This window comes from Cervus canadensis, chromosome X (genome assembly GCF_019320065.1).
Source record: "Cervus canadensis isolate Bull #8, Minnesota chromosome X, ASM1932006v1, whole genome shotgun sequence".
In the NCBI taxonomy this organism is placed as follows: Eukaryota; Metazoa; Chordata; class Mammalia; order Artiodactyla; family Cervidae; genus Cervus; species Cervus canadensis.
This window is the reverse complement of record NC_057419.1, coordinates 103,825,492-103,849,689: the sequence shown is the minus strand read 5'-3', so window position 1 is coordinate 103,849,689 and position 24,198 is coordinate 103,825,492. Positions and strand designations below refer to the sequence as shown.

General features: G+C 41.0%; 1 non-coding gene across 1 annotated transcript; it reads left to right on the top strand.

The window, feature by feature from the left end:
• Window positions 1-20,953: 20,953 nt before the first annotated feature.
• LOC122436128 lies at window positions 20,954-21,059 on the top strand. Its single transcript, XR_006267897.1, has one exon. It is a non-coding gene; the product is annotated as a U6 spliceosomal RNA (small nuclear RNA).
• The last annotated feature ends 3,139 nt before the right edge of the window (window positions 21,060-24,198 follow it).

Below are 24,198 nucleotides of genomic sequence, written 5' to 3'. Positions count from 1 at the left end.
ACAGAAAAAGAGACACAGAAATATAGAACAGACTTTTGAACTCTGTGGGAGAATGTGAGGGTGGGATATTTCAAAAGAACAGCATGTATACTATCTATGGTGAAACAGATCACCAGCCCAGGTGGGATGCATGAGACAAGTGCTCCGGCCTGGTGCACTGGGAAGACCCAGAGGAATCGGGGGGAGAGGGAGGTGGGAGGGGGGATCGGGATGGGGAATAAGTGTAAATCTATGGCTGATTCATATCAATGTATGACAAAACCCACTGAAATGTTGTGAAGTAATTAGCCTCCAACTAATAAAAAAATTAAAAAAAAAAAAAAGAAACCATAAAAGTTATAAGCATATTCACTGGTTCATTCAGTCCTTTTTTAACTTCTATGAAGTCATCAGGTTTTCCTTTAGAATACCAGGACATATCAGAATGTTAAGAACTCCATATAATTTCTAGGATATCTATATTAGTAATATTTACTACACATTATAACATGAGTGGGTTTATTGCTCATTTGATAATATTTGTCATATAATTTAACCAACCAGATAAACACAATTAGTTTAATATCTCTTTTTGGGATGTTTCAGGGGCCCTCTGAAGCACCCCAAAGTGAGCTAGAGTTCAAAGGAACTTCAAAAGAATTTTATTTAGGAAGTTTTGTCAAAAAAATCAATTTAAAGTGTTTAGAACATTTGGTCAGATTTAGTCAATATCAATGGGTGTATCATTTAGCTTGTTGATATGTCACAATGGGTGTATATACTGAAGCTCAAAGTCTAGTGAAAGACTCAGCTATCTTGGACCTAGTTGGCTCTAACCAGTTTTTCTATGGCTGTGTCATTCCTAACAAAATCCATTTATCTAACTAATTGTAATCCAATTTTAGAAAATCCTGATCATGTATAACTCTTTTTAGTATTTTTTCATACTTTTTTTTACTGAAAACACACTTCCTACTTTCCTCTAGCAACCAAGAACTAACTTTTATATTAACATTTTATAGATTGGTGAGCATAAATACCAGTGATAATTTCTAAAACCTTGCTTTCTTAGAACACTTTAGGATGGCACCAAACATTATTCATTTATAGTCCCAAATCTCTTTATTTTTTCTTTAAAAGGAAATTAATGTTTAGTAGTAAATGTTTCAAAATCTTATTTTATTTGGAAATGACCTAACTATTCAATAGACTTCCAACACTTAGTTTAGCACAACCCTTAGAAATTAAAGTTACCCCAGTCTGGAGAGACTATTTTAGACAGACATTCCTAAAGTGTAATTAATCTTAATAGAGTTTATCTAAAAGCTCATATCTCATTTACATTTTTAGAAATTTCTTCACTCGAGGTAATTTTCTTGTTGACAAACTTATAACAGATATGATAATATTTAAGTTATATTAAACCTAGGTACAATGAAAATATTCTACTTAATGTTAAGTACTCTAAGACATATCTATATTAGATAGGTCAACAAACATTAATATTAGGTATTTAATACTGAATATTTCTCAGTTCACATGAACTTGGAATTTATTGCTTAATTTAGGATTATTTTATTTGTAAGCACTTACTTTTCTTTAAGTCAATTAAATAGAGCTTATTGACAAATTAATCTCAAAAATATTACCCAGAGACAAAAACATATTTAGACAGACACAAGATCTAGCTTCATTTTCTAAGCTTAGTCATGAGTGTTAGATATTACAATATAAAGTTTACTAGATTATAAAAAGCAGTTGGAATAAATAAAATATTTAAAGGCTTTTTCCCATTTTCCCTCAGTCTTAGGAGTTAGAGGTGGTCTAGATTAAGTGTTCCTGAGAGCAGAGCTAGAGTCCTGGTTTCAAGGCACAGGGAAAGAAAATCAAGTTCTAACAAAATGGTGGCAGGTCTAAACCAAATGGTGGCCAAAGCAAAATGGCCATCAAAAATCACAACACAGAACATAGAGTTAAAACACACATAGACCTGGCAGTCCTTATCAGACACTCCCTTAAATACAAGAATAAAGTCTCTCAGAAAACCTCCTATAGAGACACAGAACTTCAGATCCAAGTACTAACAGAGTAAATGAAAATATCTCAGGTCTTCAAAGATTTCAAAGGGAGGAAAGGAAGCTAGGTTTAAAGAAGAAGGGGGAGGAAGCGGAGCAGTTTATGGTGATGGGATTAGTTGGTTGCCTTCAGCCAATCATTCTGACTCAGAGTCATTCCTGGTGGTGGGACATGTGGTATCTCCTTTTTGACCTTTCCCAAACTCTTCCGATTGGTGCAGGCTTATTAGTTCCATGTTCCTTACTAGGACCTCTGGTCGTAAAACAACATATGCTATGGTGCCTGGCCAGGGTGGGTGGTTTCAATCAATGTGCTTCCCCTAACATATATACTCTGTTCCTTATCCCCAAAGTTCATGAGTAAGATAAGTCACATCACCTTCCTTAAGGAGAAATGAAAGAGTAGGTGAGAAGAGGTTTTTGATCTTCAAGGTCCAATTCATATATTATCTCTGTACAAAATCTTTCCTGGCCCTTATACTCTGAAATAATTTTTATCCTTCTTGAATCTTCTTTGGGTAGTATATATGTCTCTCTTAAAGCACAGACCATATTATTCAAGAAGTGATCACATTTATACCTATATTATTTTCACTACTCTTCATCCTTTTATTCAACAATTATATCTTGATCACTCTTAATGTATCAGGCAATATGCCAAGTGCTAATGAACATTGCATAGTTTCTATTCTCCTTGAGCTTAAAAGCTGGTTGGAGAGATGATCAATAATTTCCTTGAGAGAGTAATCTACATGTATTCTTTTCTTTTGTACCTCTAGTATTTGCTCAGTAAAAGTTCATATAATGAATTATAAAATATTAATAAATAGAAATATCAATTAAATAGACTTGGAAGATGGGAAAGGAGAGCTCTCTGATCCTGTGTTGACAGCAGAACCCAACAGAAAGATCTTTCTTTGCAGGCAAGGACACAGCCAATGAAAAGCCATGGATTCTGTGTTTACTCTAACCCTCCCAACTTCCTCTTCCCCTTTCAAAAAGCCTTCTCCTTCCCTTGTCATGGAGGAACTTGCACATGGCTCACCATGGTTGCAGACTTTGAGTTACAATTATCTGCTGACCTTAAATAAACCTGTTAGGTAGAATAGGAAACAGGAGTCCAGAATGGCGGTGCCTAAAAGATAAAGAAGGGAAAAGCCCATGAAAATAGAACAAAGGAAGGTCTGAAGACCGGAGTGAGGACCTCAGGTAGAACAAACAGCACTCCTGGCTAACCCAATTTACATAGGGCGGGCCCAGGGGAAGGAAAAAACATTAAAAGAGGAGCCAAAGGGCCAGAGATCTCTCTTTCTCCTGCATGCTGGTGCACTCCCCTACTGTCTTTTCTTCCTGTCTTTGGGTCGGCATGCCCTCACAACTCGAGGATGGATTTTCCTGCTGTTTTCTAAATAAAATAGAGCTGTAACACGGAGCTGTAACACGGATCTGTCTAAGAGCTATAACACGGTCTGTCCAAGATGCGAAAGCTCTAACAGGGTCTGTCTGAGAGCTATGACATGCCAAGGGCTCTAACGTCCATCGCTTCAAATTTCTATTGGGACAAGACAGAACTGAGGAGAATACACTCGCCTGACATCTATGGTGCCATGACTCGGATTTAACCTGGCTGAAACAACCTCGGAGTGTCCCCCGCAAGGAGGAGGCCAAGCATAACAGGAGCCCAACTCTGGGAAAGCTCCCACAGTAGAAGAGGAAGGCGAAGAAAACCCAGTGCAAGGGAAGTGACAAGAGGCCCATCATGCTGGAAACTGGGACAGCAAAAAACAAACTCAGCAGAAAGCTCACGCGACTCAGTCTTAGATCCAGAAGACCTCCAGTTAAGGCAGGAGGTCCTTTTGCCTATGACTAGAGGGACATATGCCTAACAAAATCTTAATTCCTTTACATTCTCTCGTTTCTTGTTTCCTCAAACCGCCCCCCCCCCAAACAGGTGGGTGGCAGTAGGCGCAATTGAGAGACTCTGGAGAGGCTACTCTTTGGTATGTCCCAAAGGCACTCTCTGCTGAGCCCCAGTAGCTCTCAGCCAAGCTGGTGGGGGTTCTTCTGTCCTTAATCTTCTTTGTACCAAGGACCAGGCCAATGAAAACTGTGAACACAGGTCAGGTATTTAGCAGATTTTCTGGCAGGCTATGAAGGGGATCCGTTGTCACGTTTTTCCCACTGCTTTTTCCTCTCTGTCCTATCAGCTCTCTCTCCTGGGACTCAAGCCTGTCTAAAACTCATGATGGCCTTGGCTTCAGGACTAATGAGTCAGCTCTGATGTCTCCAGTGCAAAATTCAGTGAGAGACACAGCAATTTGGTAAGAGGTGATTTGTTAGGATCAGAGAGAGCAACCACTCCTGCAAGCGGTGGTCCATTGCAGAGGGCAAAAGGGCTCGGGCCAAGAATCGGCCTGTAGGTTTGCAAGCGGGGTGAATTCATATACTATGAGTAGAAGATCACCCCAATCATCTGGGGAACACGACCCATCCCTTGTCTTTTGCAATGCATGGAAGCTGTCCCTGCCACCTCTGGGTGTGTTATTTGGCTTAAAGATTGGGATTAAGGTTCTTGAATTGACTTGTCATCTTGGACCCCAAGTTATTTAATTGGTTTATGTTATGCTGTGCTATGTCATTCTTTCAAAGGGTGTGCCCTCCCCTCCCTCCTGTTTTCAGCACTCTTTCCTGAGCCTGTCCAGGCCCACAATATCACCTCTACAATCTTCTGGAGGGAAACCAGAAAAATAACTGGCTCTTGGAGGAAATACTTGTAATACCAATCCCTAGACATCAGGCCTTCATCTTCCATGTTTCCTACAACATCACATCTCTCAGATGAACCGCTGGGGGGGGGGGGGGGGGCGGGGCAACAGGCACACAATGCCTGCTAAAAGTCCATCAGTTGGCATCCCTTCAAAGGCAACTGGGCTTCCAGGGATAATGTTTGCCACTTTGGGAGTTAGCCTTGCAGGCCGTTTGGGCCCAAACAATTACTACCCTTCTCCTAAAGTTAAAAACATACCCTTGGATCAAATCTCCATTCCACTTTTATGGAACATCTGGTCTGTTGCCTCTTAACAAATTTGTTCTTAAGCCAATTACTAACTCCTACAATTAGGACCCTGCCCCTTTGTAAGCAACCCAAAGGCTTGCTTTTTGTTGTTCCACCCAGCCTATTATTAAAATACCTTAATGCCCCTAACAGGGCCAGATAACCCACTCCTTTGTCATTACTTCTGTTATTACCTAAAGTGGGTCTATGACAGTGAAATGTTTACCTGTGGAGACACCCTAACCTGCTCTTATGAAAGACTAGGGGAGGAAATTAGTGACTTACAATCCCAGTCTCAGGGCACAGGCTTGGATTGCTTTACATCATGATATCTATTCCCATCTGTGGTGAACAAACTGGCAATCAGTTAAAATTATAACCCCTTAATCCTACCCAGCACTGGTCACACTAGAGATCTTGGGGATGCCCAAATCCAGTCCGGGGGTCCCAGGAGTTCAACCTGCCTTGACCTGCCTAGGGATCTAGTCCTCAAAATGTTGTCACGCCTCAGCCTGCTTGGGGATCCGCCAGTCCAGGAGTCCAAGGAGGTCGTCATACCTCAACCTGCCTGGGGATTCGATCTCTAGGAAGCTGTCACACCTCAGCCTGCCTGGAAATCTGCACCCTGACCCGGGGATGCCTGGCTCTCAGGTTGCAACAATACTGGGTAGGATAAGCTTCAGAAAGACTCACCCCCGGGGGGGGGAGCAGTCCTAAGATGGTGGAGGAATAGGATGGGGAGACCACTTTCTCCCCCACAAATTCATCAAAAGAACATTTGAACGCCGAGCAAATTCCACAGAACAACTTCTGAATGCTGGCAGAGGACATCAGGCACCCAGAAAGGCAGCCCATTGTCTTTGAAACGAGGTAGGACAAAATATAAAAGATAAAAAGAGAAATAAAAGAGGTAGGGATGGAGATCCGTCCTGGGAAGGGAGTCTTAAAAAAGATAGAAGTTTCCAAACACCAGGAAACACTCTCAGGGGCCGGGGCGGGGGGGTGGTAAATAAATAATTAAAACCCACAGATTACGTGCCTAACAGCAACTCCCAGTGGAGCAGCAGCCCTTACTAGCAAGCAGGGGAGGGACAGGGAGGAGCGGGCTGCATTGCTTAGGGTAAGGACCAGGCCTGAATGCCCTGAGGGCAATCTGAGGGAACTAGCTTGAGACAGCAACCCAGACTGTGGGATAGCTATCCCGCAATCCCGTGAAAAGCCCTAACCTAAGACACCAACAGGCATACTCACAGAACCCAGGACAGAGCAGAGCTAGCCAGCTGTGGACCGGAGCATCCCCTGCTGGAGACAGGCAGGCGAGGGCAGCCAGAGCCCGAAGGGGGCAATCACAGCCCCAGAGAGGCATCCTATACCAAACTGCAAGCAGACTTCTTTGCTAACCAAGACTTCTTAGGATTCTGGACAATCAACATCTGCCGGGAGGGTCGCAGCCAGAGATCAGCTCCCCAGAAGAGACACACGGCACACATGAGAAGGCGCACCTGTTGTACACCCAGAAAACGGAGCAACTGGGACGGGAGGGGATAAGCCGCAGCCTTCAACTGGGGGCGACTACGCGTGCAAAGTACCTGGTCACCTGAGCTGCTCGAACCTGGGACAGGTGCAAAACGCAGGCCCAACCAAGTCTGCACCTTTGTGGAGTACCTGAGAACCTGAGCCTGACAGGCTTAGACCTGGGAAGTGCATGTAAACGAGGGCCCACATCAGACAGTTCCCAGCAGAGCAACCTAGAGTCTGAGCAGTGTAGACTGGGAAAGCACACACGCCGTGAGCGGGGGCAAACCCAGTGTGGCTGAATCACTGTGAACACACACCAATGATATTTATTTGCAGTGTTCCTCCCTCCCCACAGCACGACTGAACAAGCGAGCCTAAAAAAAGTGACCACCACCACGCCCCTTGTGTCAGGGCAGAAGTTAGATACTGAAGACACCAGCAAACAGAAGCTAAAATAAACAGAGGGAACCACTTTGGAAGTGACAGGTGCAATAGATTAAAACCCTGTAGTTAGCACCGACTATATAGGAAGGGGCCTATAGACCTTGAGAAGTACAAGCCGGAAAAAGAAACTATCTGAAAATGAACTGACCCCACACTGTCCACAACAGCTCCAGAGAAAGTCTTAGATATATTTTTACTATTATCATTTTTTTTATTTTAAAAAATAAAAATAAATAAAATTTCCTTTTTATTTTAAGTGCCCATTACTCCTTTAATTTCCATTTTATAACCTACTATTACCTTGCAAAAAAAAAGACCCTATTTTTAAAGCAAACTTCATATACATATATATTTTATAATTTCTGTGACTTTTTTCCATTGTTTGTTTTGTTTTTATTTTGTTGTTGTTGTTTGTTTGCTTAATATTGTATTTTTGAGACTTTAACCTCTACTCAAAGATTTTTAATCTTTGCTTTTTGGTATTTGTTATCAACTTTGTACCTTTAAGAACCCAATCTTCAGTACCCATTTTGACTTGGGAGCGAGATCACTGGCCTGATTGCTCTCCCCTCTTTTGACTCTCTTTTTTCTCCGCCAAGTCACCACTATCTCCCCCTCCCTCTTTCCTTATCCACCCATCAGTGACTCTCTTTGTGTGTTCCAGGCAGTGGAGAACAATTAGGAAACTGATTACTGGCTGGATCTGTCTCTATCCTTTTGATTCCCCCTTTTATCCTCCTGGCCACCTCTGTCTCCTTCCTCCCTCTTTTCTTCTCTGTGTAACTCTGTGAACATCTCTGAGGGGTCCAGACTGTGGAAAGCACATAGGGAAGTGATTACTGGCTAGCTTGCCCTCTCCTCTTTTGATTCCCCCTCTTCTCCTCCTGGTCACCTCTAACTCCCTCCTCCGTCTTCTCTTCTCCATGTAATTCTGTGTACCTCTCTGGGTGTCCCTCACTGTGGAGAAACTTTTCATCATTAACCTAGATGTTTTATCATTGGTGCTGTATAGATGGAGAAGTCTTGAGGCTACTGTAAGAATAAGACTGAAAACCAGAGGCAGGAGCCTTAAGTCCAAATCCTGAGAACACCAGAGAACTTCTGAATCCAGGGAACATTAATCAATAGCAGCTCATCAAACACCTCCACACCTACACTGAAACCAAGCACCACCCAAGGGCCAACAAGTTCCAGAGCAAGACATACCATGCAAATTCTCCAGCAACACAGGAACATAACACTGAGCCTCAATATACAGGCTGACCAAAGTCACACCAAACCCACCGATATCTCAAAACTTATTAATGGACACTTCATTGCACTCCAGAGAGAAGAAATCCAGCTCCACCCACCAGAACACTGAAGCAAGCTTCCCTAACCAGGAAACACTGACAAGCCACTCGTCCAACCCCACCCACAGTGAAGAACCTCCACAATAAAGAGGAATCACCAAGTGCCAGAATACACAAACGCCACCCCAAAGACAGCAATATAAACAAGATGAAAAGGCAGAGAAATACCCAGCAGGTAAAGGAACAGGATAAATGCCCACCAAACCAAAAAAAAAAGAGGAAGAGATTGGGAATCTACCTGATAAAGAATTCCAAATAATGATAGTGAAAATGACCCAAAATCTTGAAAGCAAATTGGAGTTACAGATAAATAGTCTGGAGACAAGGATCGAGAAGATGCAAGAAAGGTTTAGCAAGGACCTAGAAGAAATAAAAATGGGTCAATATATAATGAATAATGCAATAAATGAGATCAAAAACATTCTAGAGGGAACCAATAGTAGAAAAACTAAGGCAGAAGATAGGATAAGTGAGGTAGAAGATAGAACGGTAGAAATAAATGAAACAGAGAGGAAAAAAGAAAAAAGAATTAAAAGAAATGAGAACAATCTCACAGATTTCTGGGACAGTGTTAAACGCCCCAACATTCAAATCATAGGAGTCCCAGAAGAAGAAGACAAAAGAAAGGCCATGAGAAAATACTTGAGGAGATAATAGTTGAAAACGTCCTTAAAATGGGAAAGGAAATATTCACCCAACTCCAAGAAACCCAGAAGCTCCCAAACAGGATAAACCCAAGGCGAAACACTCAAGACACATATTAATCAAATTAACAAAGATCAAACACAAAGAACAAATATTAAAAGCAGCAAGGGAAAAAAAACAAACAACACACAAGGGGATTCCCATAAGGATAACAGCTGATCGTTCAATAGAAACTCTTCAGGCCAGAAGGGAATGGCAGGACATACTTAAAGTGATCAAAGAAAATAACCTACAGCCCAGATTACTGTACCCAGCAAGGATCTCATTCAAATATGAAGGAGAAATCAAAAGCTTTACAGACTAGCAAAAGCTGAGAGAATTCAGCACCACAAAACCAGCTCTCCAACAAATACTAAAGGATCTTCTATAGACAAGAAACAGAGAAAAGGTGTATAAACTTGAACCCAAAACAATAAAGTAAATGGCAACGGGATCATACTTATCAATAATTACCTTAAATGTAAATGGGTTGAATGCCCGAACCAAAAGACAAAGACTGGCTGAATGGATACAAAAACAAGACCCCTATATATGTTGTCTACAAGAGAGCCACCTTGAAACAAGGGACACATACAGACTGAAAGTGAAGGGCTGGAAAAAGATATTTCACAAAAACGGAGACCAAAAGAAAGCAGGAGTAGCAATACTCATATCAGATAAAATAGACTTTAAAACAAAGGCTGTGAAAAGAGACAAAGATGGACACTACATAATGATCAAAGGATCAATCCAAGAAGATACAACAATCATAAATACATATGCACCCAACATAGGAGCACCACAATATGTAAGACAAATGCTAACAAGTATGAAAGGGGAAATTAACAATAACACAATAAAAGTGGGAGACTTTAACACCCAACTCACACCTATGGATAGATCAACTAAACAGAAAATTAACAAGGAAACACAAACTTTAAATAATACAATAGACCCATTATACCTAATTGATATCTATAGGACATTTCACCCCAAAACAATCAATTTCACCTTTTTCTCAAGTGCACACGGAACCTTCTCCAGGATAGATCTCATTCTGGGCCACAAATCTAGCCTCAGTAAATTAAAAAAAAAAAAAATTGAAATCATTTCAAGCATCTTTTCTGACCACAGTGCAGTAAGATTAGATGTCAATTACAGGAGAAAAACTATTAAAAACTCCAACATATGGAGGCTGAACAACACGCTGCTGAATAACCAACAAATCACAGAAGAAATCAAAAAAGAAATCAAAATATGCATAGAAACGAATGAAAATGAAAACAAAACAACCCAAAACCTATGGGACACTGTAAAAGTAGTGCTAAGGGGAAGGTTCATAGCAATAACGGCTTACCTCAAGAAACAAGAAAAAAGTCAAATAAATAACCTAACTCTACACCTAAAGCAACTAGAAAAGGAAGAAATTATGAACCCCAGGTTTAGTAGAAGGAAAGAAATCTTAAAAATTAGGGCAGAAAGAAATGCAAAAGAAACAAAAGAGACCATAGCAAAAAATCAACAAAACCAAAAGCTGGTTCTTTGAGAAGGTAAATAAAACTGACAAACTGTTAGCCAGACTCATCAAGAAACAAAGGGAGAAAAATAAAATCAACAAAATTTGAAATGAAAATGGAGAGATCACAACAGACAACACAGAAATATAAAGAATCATAAGAGACTATTATCAGCAACTATATGCCAATAAAATGGACAACTTGGAAGAAATGGACACATTCTTAGAAAAGTACAACTTTCCAAAATTGAACCAGGAAGAAATAGAAAATCTTAACAGACCCATCACAAGCACGAAAATTGAAACTGTAATAAGAAATCTTCCAACAAACAAAAGCCCAGGATCAGACAGCTTCACAGCTGAATTCTACCAAAAATTTAGAGAAGAACTAACACCTATCCTACTCAAAGTCTTCCAGAAAATTGCAGTGGACAGCCAACTTCCAAACTCATTCTATGAGACTACCATCACCTTAATACCAAAACCTGACAAAGATGCCACAAAAAAAAGAAAACTATAGGCCAATATCACTGATAAACATAGATGCAAAAATCCTTAACAAAATTCTAGCAAACAGAATCCAACAACATATTAAAGAGATCACACAGTATGACCAAGTGGGCTTTATCCCAGGGATGAAAGGATTCTTCAATATCGGCAAATCAAACAATGTAATACACCATATTAACAAATTGAAAAATAAAAACCATATGATTATCTCAATAGATGCAGAGAAAGCCTTTGACAAAATTCAACATCCATTTATGATAAAAAAAAAAAAAAAACTCTCCAGAAAGCAGGCATAGAAGGAGAATGCCTCAACATAATAACAGCTATATATGAGAAACCCTCAGCAAACATTATCCTCAATGGTGAAAAATGGAAAGCATTTCCACTAAAGTCAGGAACAAGACAAGGGGGCCCACTCTCACCACTACTATTCAACATAGTTTTGGAAGTTTTGGCCACAGCAATCAGAGCAGAAAAAGAAATAAAAGGAATCCAGATTGGAAAAATAGAAGTAAAACTCTCACTGTTTCCAAATGACATGATCCTCTACATAGAAAACCCTAAAGACTCCACCAGAAAATTACTAGAGCTAACCAATGAATATAGTAAAGTTGTGGGATATAAAATTAACACACATAAATCCCTTGCATTCCTATATACTAACAAGGAGAAAACAGAAAGAGAAATTAAGGAAACAATGCCATTCACCATTGCAACAAAAAGAATAAAATATTTAGGAATATATCTACCTAAAGAAAAAAAGACCTATATATAGAAAACTATAAAACACTGGTGAAAGAAATCAAAGAGGACACAAATAGATGGAGAAATATACCGTATTTATGGATTTGAACAATCAATATAGTGAAAATGAGTATACTATCCAAAGCAATCTAAAGATTCAATGCAATCCCTATCAAGCTACCAATGGTATTTTTCAGAGAACTAGAACAAATAATGTCACAATTTGTATGGGAATACAAAAAACCTTGAATAGCCAAAGCAATCTTGAGAAAGAAGAATGGAACTGGAGGAATCAACCTGCCTGACTTCAGTTTCTACTACAAAGCCACAGTCATTAAGACAGTGTGGGACTGGCACAAAGACAGAAATATAGATCAATGGAACAAAATAGAAAGCCCAGAGATAAATCCACACACCTATCGACACCTTATCTTCAACAAAGGAGGCAAGAATATACAATGGAAAAAAGACAACCTCTTTAACAAGTGGTGCTGGGAAAACTGCTCAACCACTTGTAAAAGAATGAAACTAGAACACTTTCTAACACCATACACAAAAATAAACTCAAAATGGATTAAAGATCTAAACATAAGACCAGAAACTATAAAACTCCTAGAGGAAAACAAAGGCAAAACACTTTCTGACATAAACCACAGCAGGATCCACCTCCCAGAATATTGGTAATAAAAGAAAAAATAAACTAATGGGACCTAATTAACCTTAAAAGCTTCTGCACAACAATAGAAACTATAATCAAGGTGAAAAGACAGCTTTCAGAATGGGAGAAAATAATAGCAAATGAAGCAATGGACAAAGAATTAATCTCAAAATATACAAGCAACTCCTGCAGCTCAATTCCACAAAAATAAAAGACCCAATTAAAAACTGGGCCAAAGAATTAAACAGACATTACTCCAAAGAAGACATACAGATGGCTAACAAACACATGAAAAGATGCTCAACATCACTCATTATCAGAGAAATGCAAATCAAAACCACAATGAGGTACCATTTCACACCAGTCAGAATGGCTGCTATCCAAAAGTCTACAAGCAATAAATGCTAGAGAGGGTGTGGAGAAAAGGGAACCCTCTTACACTGTTGGTGGGAATGCAAACTAGTGCAGTCACTATGGAGAACAGTGTGGAGATTCCTTAAACAACTGAAAATAGAACTGCCATATGACCCATGCACTCCCACTGCTGGGCATACACACTGAGGATACCAGAATTGAAAAAGACACGTGTACACCAATGTTCATCACAGCACTCTTTATAATAGTCAGGACATGGAAACAACCAAGATGTCCATTGGCAGATGAATGGATAAGAAAGCTGTGGTACATATACACAATGGAATATTACTCAGCCATTAAAAATAATACATTTGAATCAGTTCTAATGAGGTGGATGAAACTGGAGCCTATTATACAGATTGAAGTAAGATAGAAAGAAAAACACCAATATAGTATACTAATGCATATATATGGAATTTAGAAAGATGGTAAGGATAACCCTGTATGCGAGACAGCAAAAGAGACACAGAAGTATTGAACAGTCTTTTGGACTCTGTGGGAGAGGAAGAGGGTGGGACGATATGGGAGAATGGCAGTGAAATATGTAAATTATCATATGTGAAACGAATCGCCAGTCCAGGTTTCATGCATGATACAGGATGCTCGGGTCTGGTGCACTGGGATGGGGAGGGAGGTGGGAGGGGGCTTCAGGATGGGGAACACATGTACACCCATGGCGGATTCATGTCAATGTATGGCAAAACCAATACAATGTTGTAAAGTAAAATTAATTAATTAATTAAAAAAATAAAATAAAACCAGTAAAAAAAAAAAAAAAAGAAAGGAAGGAAGGAAAGACTCACCCCTAAGGAAGTCCACCCATGGTAATTGAAGGAGGCCTATTAGTTATTTTTGTTTGTTTGTTTTTCTTTTCCTCCCTGTCATGACTGACTTTCAGATGGGAAATAACCAATCCACTTCCTGGCAGATGCCCTTGAGATGCATCTTTGATAGCTGGAAGCTGTTCGATACTCTATCTCTAAGGAGAAGTCACTTATAATTCCTTTTTTTTTTTTCATTTATTTTTATTAGTTGGAGGCTAATTACTTTACAATATTGTAGTGGGCTTTGTCATACATTGACATGAATCAGCCATGGATTTACATGTATTCCCCATCCCGATCCCCCCTCCCACCTCCCTCTTTACCCGATCCCTCTGGGTCTTCCCAGTGCACCAAGCCCGAGCACTTGTCTCATATAATTCTTTTGTGCCACTGCGTGGCCACAGTATCCACTGGGGAACAAGGAACACTGGCCTGAGGATGGGAGTTCAAATTATAATACCATTCTGCAACTAGAATTATTTTGCAAAAGACAAGGGAAATGGACAGAGATCCCCTATGTCCAAATTTTCTTCTGACTTAGAGATATGAAGGAACTCTGTCTTACGTATGGGATTGTTGTATGCCCTAAAAATGAGCCTACTAGGCAAATGGTGTTAGGCACAGGCAACCGAGAGAAGGAACCCCACCCCCATAAAGGCTCACCTCCCATGCCCCCAAAGAGACTGGAGCCTCCCACAACTCCTGAGTTGCCTGGTGTTCCTTCCTTGTATCCAAATGTGCCACCATATCCAGGAGCACCCCCTCTACAAAAGCCAGCTCCAGTATGTCCCTTAGTTGCAACTGGAGAATTTGGGCCAACCCGGGTCCATAAGCCCTTCTCCCTCTTAGTAAGACAGATCCAACAAGACCTGGGAAGCTATACAGATGACCCAAGCAAATATATAGATACATTCCAACATATTACCTCAGCCTTTGACTTGACATGGAAGGACACCATGGTCATGTTTAGTCAAACTTTACCTGACCCTGAACATACTAGAGTCTTAAAGGAAGCCCAAAGGCATGCAACAGGGCTTCACATGTCAACTGATAAATACCCAGTAGGGGAAACTGCAGTCCCCTCCTCCGATCCTAATTGGAATTATAATGACCCTGATCACATCTGGGAAAGAGATCATTTTCTAATCTGTGTGAAGGCAGGACTGAAAGCAGCCCAGCAAAAAGTAATCAGCTATGCCCGGGTCCCAGCAATAACTCAGAAGCCCAATGAGAATCACCTTGCCATTCTGGAAAGGCTAAGAGAGGTCCTCCAAAAGTTTACCAATCTGGACTTAGACTCTTATGAGGGATAGGTGATTTTAAAGGACAAATTCCTGTCCCAATGTGCATTAGCTATCAGAATTAAGTTACAACAGCTACAGCAGCAGGGATCTGCTTCCTCTTTAGATAAGATGGTCCAGACAGCCACCAATACCTTTTATAACAGAGAACAAGAGAAGGAGGCCAAGGCCCAGGAGAGGGAGAAAAGGAAAGAGACAAGGCATGTCCAGACACTGGTCGCCCTCCAGGGAAGCCCTATGGCAAACCCCAAGTCCTTAAAGGACAAGGCAGGAGGCAAATGTCTAATCTGTAGACAGGCGGGGCATTGGGCCAAAGAGTGTCCAAACCGTGACAAGTCTCCTAAAATGGCTTGCTACAAATGCCATCAACTGGAACATTGGGCAGCACTCTGCACTCAAGAGCCTCAAGGTCAAGCACAAAGCCTTCCCTCACAATGGTTCAATAGGACTGAAGCGGCCCGCTCCAGCCAGCCCGCCTGTCACAGACAACCATCAAGCAGCTGGAGCCAAGGGTGCAACTGGATGTGGCAGGTAGATCCGAGAATTTCTTGGTTGACACGGGGGCTACCTACTCTATCCTGACCTCCTATTCCGGAGCCTTCTCCTCCCAAACCTGTACCATTTTGGGTGCTACAGGAAAAACAACTACTAAAAGATTCACTCGAGCACTTCTTTGTTGCTGGGATGGACATATATTTTCCTACTAGTTTCTGGTGGTCCCTGAGTGTCCTACTCCCTTACTGGGAAGATATATACTCACTAAACTGGAGCCCACCCTTGTGATGGGAAGCTTTTCAGTCCCTAGAGCTCTACAGCTCCTGGTTACTACTGAAGAACCCATTACACCTTCTCCAATAGAGAGGGACCAAAAACTATGGGAGGACAAAATTAACTCCCAGGTGTGGGACCAGGGGACTCCTGGACAAGCCCACCAAGCTGAACCAGTCAGCATTGTCCTCCGAGATCCCACTCGGTTTCCTAACCAGAAAAAATATCCCCTCAAAAGAGAGGCTATGGAGGGACTACAGCCTTTAATAAATAAACTCCTCGCTTGTGGGCTATTGGTCCCCACCAATCTGCCATGTAATACCCCAGTCCTCTCAGTAAAGAAAATGGATGGAACCTGGTGAATGGTTCAAGATCTCCAGATCATAAATGAAGCTGTAGTCCCCCTCCATCCCACAGTACCCAATCCCTATGTAATCTTGTGAGAAATCCCACCCAGTGCCCAGTGGTTTACAGTCTTAGATCTCAAAGGTAAATTTTTTTGCATACCACTGGCTAAAAAATCCTAATATCTTTTTGCCTTTGAGTGGGAGGCCCCAGGAGAAAAACACCAACAGATGACTTGGACAGTATTACTTCAGTGGTTCAGAGATAGCCCCCACTTGTTTGGACAGGCCCTTAGCCGGGATCTCCTAAATCTGGACCTGGGACCTAATGAAAAAATATTACAATACATAGATGACCTACTAATCTGCTCTCCAGATGAGGAAAATGCCCAACAACATGTAATTCAGGTTCTAAACTTTTTGGCAGAAAGGGGATATAAAGTCTCCCGTGCCAAGGCACAGATGGTCGAGACAAAGGTCACTTACCTGGGAGTTCAGATTACACACAGGTCCAGGAGGCTGTCCTCTGATGGGGTACAAGGAATCCTCCATTTGCCCTCCCCCACGACTTGAAAACAATTGCGAGTTTTCCTGGGGCTAACTGGATATTGTAGAATCTGGATACCCAACTATGGTCTAATTGCCCAGCCATTACATGAAAGCTTAAAGGGATGGGATGATTCAATCCCACTGATGTGGGGAACTCCTCAAAAGAAGGCAGAAGCTACACTAAGACAGGCCTTAACTCAGGCACCTGCCTTGAGGTTGCCAGACCCAAAAAAAGCATTCCAACTTTATGTCCACGAAAGAGAGGGAATAGCCTTGGGAGTGTTAACTCAAAGGTTGGGATCTGAGCCCCAGCCTGTAGCTTACTTATCCAAGAGGCTTGATTCAACCACCCAAGGCTGGCCCCCCCCGCCTTCGAAATCTTGCAGCTATTGCAATCCTGATAGAAGATGTCTTAAAACTATCCTTTGGGGTCAAAGTAACTATTTTTAACAGCTACCAAGTGAAACAACTCCTAAATGGGAGAGGCCACTTATGGATGTCTGATCAAAGAATTGTCAGATATCAAGTAGTGCTGATGGAAAATACAGGCCTCTCTATATCCCCTTGTGAGGTTCTTAACCCAGCCATCCTCCTACCTACCCCCGTGGGCTCTCTCCCCTTTCACTCTTGTCTAGAAACCTTGGACCACTGGAAAAAACCCTGAGAGGGATTGTTGGAAGATCCTCTGACCAATCCTGAGGAAATCTGGTACACTGATGGAAGCAGCTTTGTCTTGGATGGAAAAAGAAGAGCCGGATATGCAGTAGTCTCCAATTTTGAGACCATAGAGGCTAAGCCTCTGCCACCAGGTACTTCAGCCCAATTAGCTGAGCTCATAGCCATGACTCGAGCTTTAGAGTAGGGAAAAGAAAAAATAATAGCCATTTACACTGACTCCAAGTATGCCTTTCTGATGCTACATGCACATGCTGCTATTTGCAAAGAAAGGGGCCACTTGACCACCCGAGGGTCCCCAATCAAATATGGTGATCAAATTCTTAGACTCTTGGAGGCAGTCCATCTGCCCACTGAGGTTTCAGTCTCCCACTGTAAAGGACACCAAAAAGGGAGCATGGAAGTGACATGAGGGAACCAAGCTAAGCAGCTAAGAGAGCAGCATTACAGAACAATGACCTAATAGGGGTTGCCACCTTAATTCCACAGACTAATTTGCCAGAAACTCCTTCATATGCTGAAGGTGAGACTCTTAAAGCTAAGAGTGAGGGCTTTCAAGAAGACCATATGGGGTGTTTGCAAAAGGAGGGACTCATTTTTCTGCCTGGAAACCTCCAATGGAAGTTGGTTAACTCCTTATATGCTACCACTCATTTAGGGGGAAAGACCCTCCAAAGATAACTAGAAAGGCCCTTCAGAGGAACAGGCCTCCAAACAATTACAAGGCAAGTGGCCTCCTCTTGTCCCACTTGCCAATTAAACAACCCCCAAGGAGCTCGAAGACTCCAGCTGGCCCAGCTCATCCAACGACATGGGGCCTACCCAGGAGAGGACTGGCAGATGGACTTCACCCAGATGCCACTTTCTCAAGGGTATAAATACCCTTGTCATGATATATGGATATATATATATATATATATATGGATATAAATACCCTTGTTTTTCCTAGTCATGATAGATACATTCACAGGATGGATTGAAGGCTTTCCTACCCAGACTGAGAAGGCTGAGGAGGTGGTTTAAAAAAAAAAAACTGCTCCATGAAATCATTCCAAGATTTGGTCTGCCCAGGTCATTACAAAGTGACAATGGGACATCGTTTACTTCTAAGGTCACCCAAGGGGTCTCTAAAGCATTGGGCATTACTTATTATCTCCATTGTGCCTGGAGGCCTCAGTCTTCAGGAAAAGTAGAAAGAGCCAACCAATTCTTAAAATCAGCAATAAAAAAGATAACCCAGGAGACCTCCCTGGGATGGAAGGAGGCTTTACCAATAGCTCTCCTCCACACCCATATTGCCCCTAAGGAACAGGTTGGTCTTAGTCCATATGAGATCCTATATGGGAAACCTTTTGTTTATGTCAATGACCTCTTCCTAGATTCGGAGGTTCAGACCTTCCAGTCTTATATCATGGCCATTGGGCAATTCCAACAGGATATACACTTGTGAGGTGTGAACCAGGACCCAAAAGATTCTAAGGAGTCACCACTATATGCTCCAGGGACTCAAGTCCTAATTAAAGTCTGGAAAGATGGGTCCCCAAAGGCTCAACTCCAGCCCACATGGAAGGGCCCCTACCCTGTAATACTTTCTAACCCCACAGCAATCAAGGTACTAGGACATGACTCCTAGATTCACTACTCATGAGTCAAGCCATGGAAAAAAACAAAAGAAGACACTCAATACACCTGTGAGCCCCTGGGAGATCTCAGATACCTATTCAGAACTACAAATGAGTGTCATTATAATAAACACCCCCAAAATCTAGTTTCTGGGAATAAGATTTCCCAGGACAGCTCTAAAGAGCCAACACAGCTTGGTTAGGACTGTACTCCAAAACAGACAGGAGATAGATCTTTCAATCCCTGAACAAGGAGGGACTTGAACCATCCTGGCGATTGGAATTTGGAATTAGCTAATGCCCCTACTAGTCCTTGTTATGCCATATTGATTCTGCTTATGATTGTACCATGTATTGTCAATTGTCTAACCTGTTTTGTCTCTGCCCAGGTCAACAAGATACAACATGCAGTGCCAGTTCAACAAAGATATAAAACTACAGCCGACCACAAAAAATATCACTCAACCTTAGATGGACACCACTGTAAAGACTCTGAAGCCTGAGACTAACAAGAGGGGGAGGCCCAATGCCCCTTGCCATCCCAGTTCAGCAGGAAGTAGCCAGAAAGACCTCAATGCCCCTATTCCCAAAGAATCGGGCCTCCCATCTCTTGAGGGGGGAATAATAGGTAGTTAGAATAGGAAATGGGAGTCCTGAATGGTGGTGGCTAAAAAATAAGGAAGGAAAAACCTGCAAAAATAGAACAAAGGAAGGTCCGAGGACCAGAGTGAGGACCTCAGGTAGAACAAACAGCACTCCTGACTAGCCCGATTTACATACTACAGGCCCAGAGGGAGGAAAAAGATATAAGAAAGAGGAGCCAAAGGGCCAGGGCTCTCTCTCTCTCCTGCATGCTGGCACGCTTCCCCACTCTCTTCTCTTCCTGTCTTTGGGTCGACATGCCCTCACAACTCGAGGATGGATTTTCCTGCTATTTTCTAAATAAAATAGAGCTGTAACATGGAGCTGTAACACTGATCTGTCTAAGAGCTATAACACGGTCTGTCCAAGACCCGAGAGCTATAACAGCGTCTGTCCGAGAGCTATGACATGCAGAGGGCTCTAACATCCGTTGCTTCAAATTTTTGTTGGAACAAGACAGAACTGAGGAGAATACACTCGCCTGACAAACCCATCTTTTCTGGAGAAACACCTGGTATACTACGTGCTTCAGGGCAACAGAATGAATAGTTCATGAAAAAAGTTTACTATTTGCCTCAATACTAGGAGTCAAAGTAGAAACAAACATATTAACTCTATTAGAAGCATTAAATTTTAAATTAATAAGTAGTCAAATTATACTTGAAGTCTTTGAAATACTAGTAATTCTGAAGAACATGTTCACATACAAAATATGAAGTGCTAATAAACACAACTAAATATCATTAATATAATGACATTTCAACATAAACAAAGCATTTCATGTAATAATTCCTAGTCAGAACCAGCTGGCACAATCTTACAGATAAAAAGACATCAGCATCCAAACAGATGAGCAAATCATTAAATAAATCACCGCATTATTAGCTCGCAGACAAGTCCAACAGTTTGAGCAGGCTCACAATTCACAACCTGCTACAAAGCAAATATATAAGGTAATTGTTAAAGATCTCATCCAGCATTGTAAAAATGTAGGGTAGATCTCATGCAATATAAAAATACAATTCAAGCTCATTTATTTTCACAATAAAGCACAACTTTGACCACTCAGATTTTAGTGTGCATATGATTTATCTAGTACAACTTTTAAAAATTTCCTTTTCTGAACTCTACCCCCAAAGATTTTGGTTGCTTTGGTTTGAGATAAGATCCCAGTGTTTGGATTTTATAGGCATGGAAAATTCTTACGCAGGTGGTCACCAGACCACACAGTGTTTGTGAAATAATGTTCTAGATTGAGAATCATTTTTCGGCAATTGCTTGCTTTGGCAACACATGTACTAAAAACTGGAACAATACAAAGAAAATTAGCATGGCCCCTGCACAAGGATGACAGGCTAATTCATGAAGCATTCTGTATTTTTAGAAACAGACTCATGGTCATAGAGAACAGACTCCTGGTTGCCAAGGAGGAGAGCAGGGATAGGGGAGGGATGGGTTGGGAGTTTGGGATTAGCAGATGCAAACTATTATATATACAATGGGTTCATGGAACTATATTCAATATTCTGTGATAAAACATAAAAGTTATGAAAAAGAATATATATGTATGTGTGTATATATATATATACACACACACACACACACACACACACACACACACACACACACACACACATATATGTATAACCGAGTCACTTGGCTGTAGAGCAGAAATTAAGATAAGTCAATTATACTTCAATAAAATAATTTTGTTTAAATAATCACTTTCCAGTCATCTAGACAAATTAACTTTCCAATAACTGCTTCTGAATTTAAAGATAGAACTCTGTCATACATGGGAATGGAAAGATAATTTTCACTCTACCTTTCTAGGTTCTTGGCTGAGACCTCCCTATAATAAAGAGACAGATTAACAGGAGAAAAACAGAATTTTAATAACATTTTTCACTCCTGTATACATGGGAAAGACCCAAGAAAACTGATAATCCCTGAAACAGTCCAAGTCATCATCTTAAATACCATCTCCAGCTAAAGACAAAACAAGATGTTGGGGGCTGTGGGAAGGAAGCCCAGTTATAGGAGGTGACCAGGAAGAGCACAGTAAACAAGAGTGAAGGCTGTTATGCAGATTTAAGTCCTTGACCTCTGCATTAACAAGAGATTCTAGAAATGTAAAGTCTGCTTTCTCTTCCTAGTACAGCAAGGGAGACACCCTTACAAATGGAGCTTTTCCTTATAAATGCAAATATCTCTTACCAAAGGATAGCTCCTACTAAGTTTCCAGTGTTTTTCCTATGTCTGCTGTTTCTTAAAAATAATCAGCCTAAAATAATCCTTATGTCAATGAGGCATATTTTGGGGTGATATTTTGGTCCCCTTCACATAAATCTTCTGAGGCAACAGATATGTTAAGATACTGTAAAGCAGTGCCCCTCAAATTTGACTATATAATGGAACCAAGTGGGAATATTTAAAATATACCAATAATTGGACCCCTTAATTCAAAAGTTTGATTTAATTGGTCTGGGATGCATCCTGAGAATTAGAATTTCAAAAAATCTCCTCAGATGATTTTTACGTGAAACTAAGATTAAGAATTTTTAATATACCTGAAGTGCTTCTCAGACATTAATACATATAAAAGACCTTGCTAAATAGACTCTAGTTTTGATATGATGATTTAATCTGTATAGAAATTAACTTTCCCACTGATAACATATTAACTACAAAATACCAAAAAAAAACAACAACAACAACAACAAAAAAAAAAAAAAAAACACAGCTTGAATCCTTGCCTCCCTCCTTTTCACATAATTTCTGGATTTTTTAAATGTATTATTATGTCATATTTTAGAAGATTTAAAAGAAATCTGTGGGTTTCTTGTGAAAATGCTGGTAATATTTTCCAAAGTAAATCATATAAAGTAATTAAATAATCATGAAAAAAGGCTTAAATTAAGCTAGGTATGAGAATTGCTCTCTTTGTGTTTATTTTTAAATTAATTCTCTTTCTTTGCAGCTCTCTACTTGTGAATGAGCTCTGTTATCCTTAATTTAGCAAAAATTCCCATGGCCCAACTGCTCTTTTACAGAGTAAGGATGGTTATCACAGTCATTCCAGCCCCAGTAAGGTAAATCCAGGAGACTAATTCATAATACACACAACATAGATGCAGTAATTGTTGTTCAGTCACTAAGTCATGTTGACTCTGTGACCCATGGGCCTGTAGCAATGTCAGGCTTTTCCCTGTTTCTCATCATCTCCCCTGGAGATTTGGCTCAAACAATGTCATTGGATGCCATCCAACCTCCATCCTCTGTTGGGCACCCTTCTCCGCCCTCAACCTTTCGCAGCCTAATGGCCTTTTCCAATGAGTTGGCTCTTCACATTCAGGTTGGCGCAAAGTATTGGAGCTTCAGCAATAGTCCTTCCAATAAATATCAGGGTTGATTTCCTTTAGGATTGAACTGGTTTGAATCTCCTTGCATGTCCAAGGGACTCTCAAGAGTCTTCTTCTCCAGCACCACAATCAAAAGCGATCAATTCCTTCAGTGCTCAGGCCAATCTTTTATGGTCCAGTTCTCACATCCTACATGACTATGGAAAAAAAAAAAAAAACATAGCTTTGACTATATGGAACTTTGTTGGCAAAATGATGTCTCTGCTTTTTAATATGCAGTCTAGGTTTATCATAGTTTTTTTTTTTTTCCAAGGAGCAAGCATCTTTTAATTTTGTGGCTGCAGTCACCATCCACAGTAGCAATTGTACTGCTGCTGCTGCTGCTAAGTCGCTTCAGTCTTGTCTGACTCTGTGCGACCCCATAGACGGCAGCCCACCAGGCTCCCCCATCCCTGTGATTCTCCAGGCAAGAACACTGGAGAGGGTTGCCATTTCCTTCTCCAATGCATGGAAGTGAAAAGTGAAAGTGAAGTCGCTCAGTCGTGTCCGACTCTTAGCAACCTCATGGACTGCAGCCTACCAGGCTCCTCTGTCCATGGGATTTTCTAGGCAAGAGTACTGGAATGGGTTGACATTGCCTTCTCCAAGCAATTGTACTATAAACATTTAAATACACTGCCCACCTGATGTGAAGAACTGACTCAGTGGAAAAAACCCTAATGCTGGGAAAGATGAAGGCAGGAGCAGAAGGGGACAACAGAGGATGAGATGGTTAGATGGCATCACCAACTCAATGGACATGAGTTTGAGTAAGCTCCAGGAGTTGGTGATGGACATGGCATGCTGCAGTCCATGGGGTCGCAAAGAGTTGGACATGACTGTGTGACTGAACTGACTTAACTGACATTTATCAGTTATTGTAACACTTACTGATGAAATCAGACATGGTTATTCTTATCTATTTAAAATTATTTTATCTCAAGAAACTATTAGATCAATAGCAGAAAACTCTATATAGCAGTTTCAGGTAAATTCAAACATTTAAAGAATTTCTCAGTCATTTTAGGTTTAAAAACAATAAGTTGTCATTTTATCCATTCCTCCTTTTCTTCTCCCTAGGATGACATCTCAGTTCCAGAATGTTTACCTATTATCATGA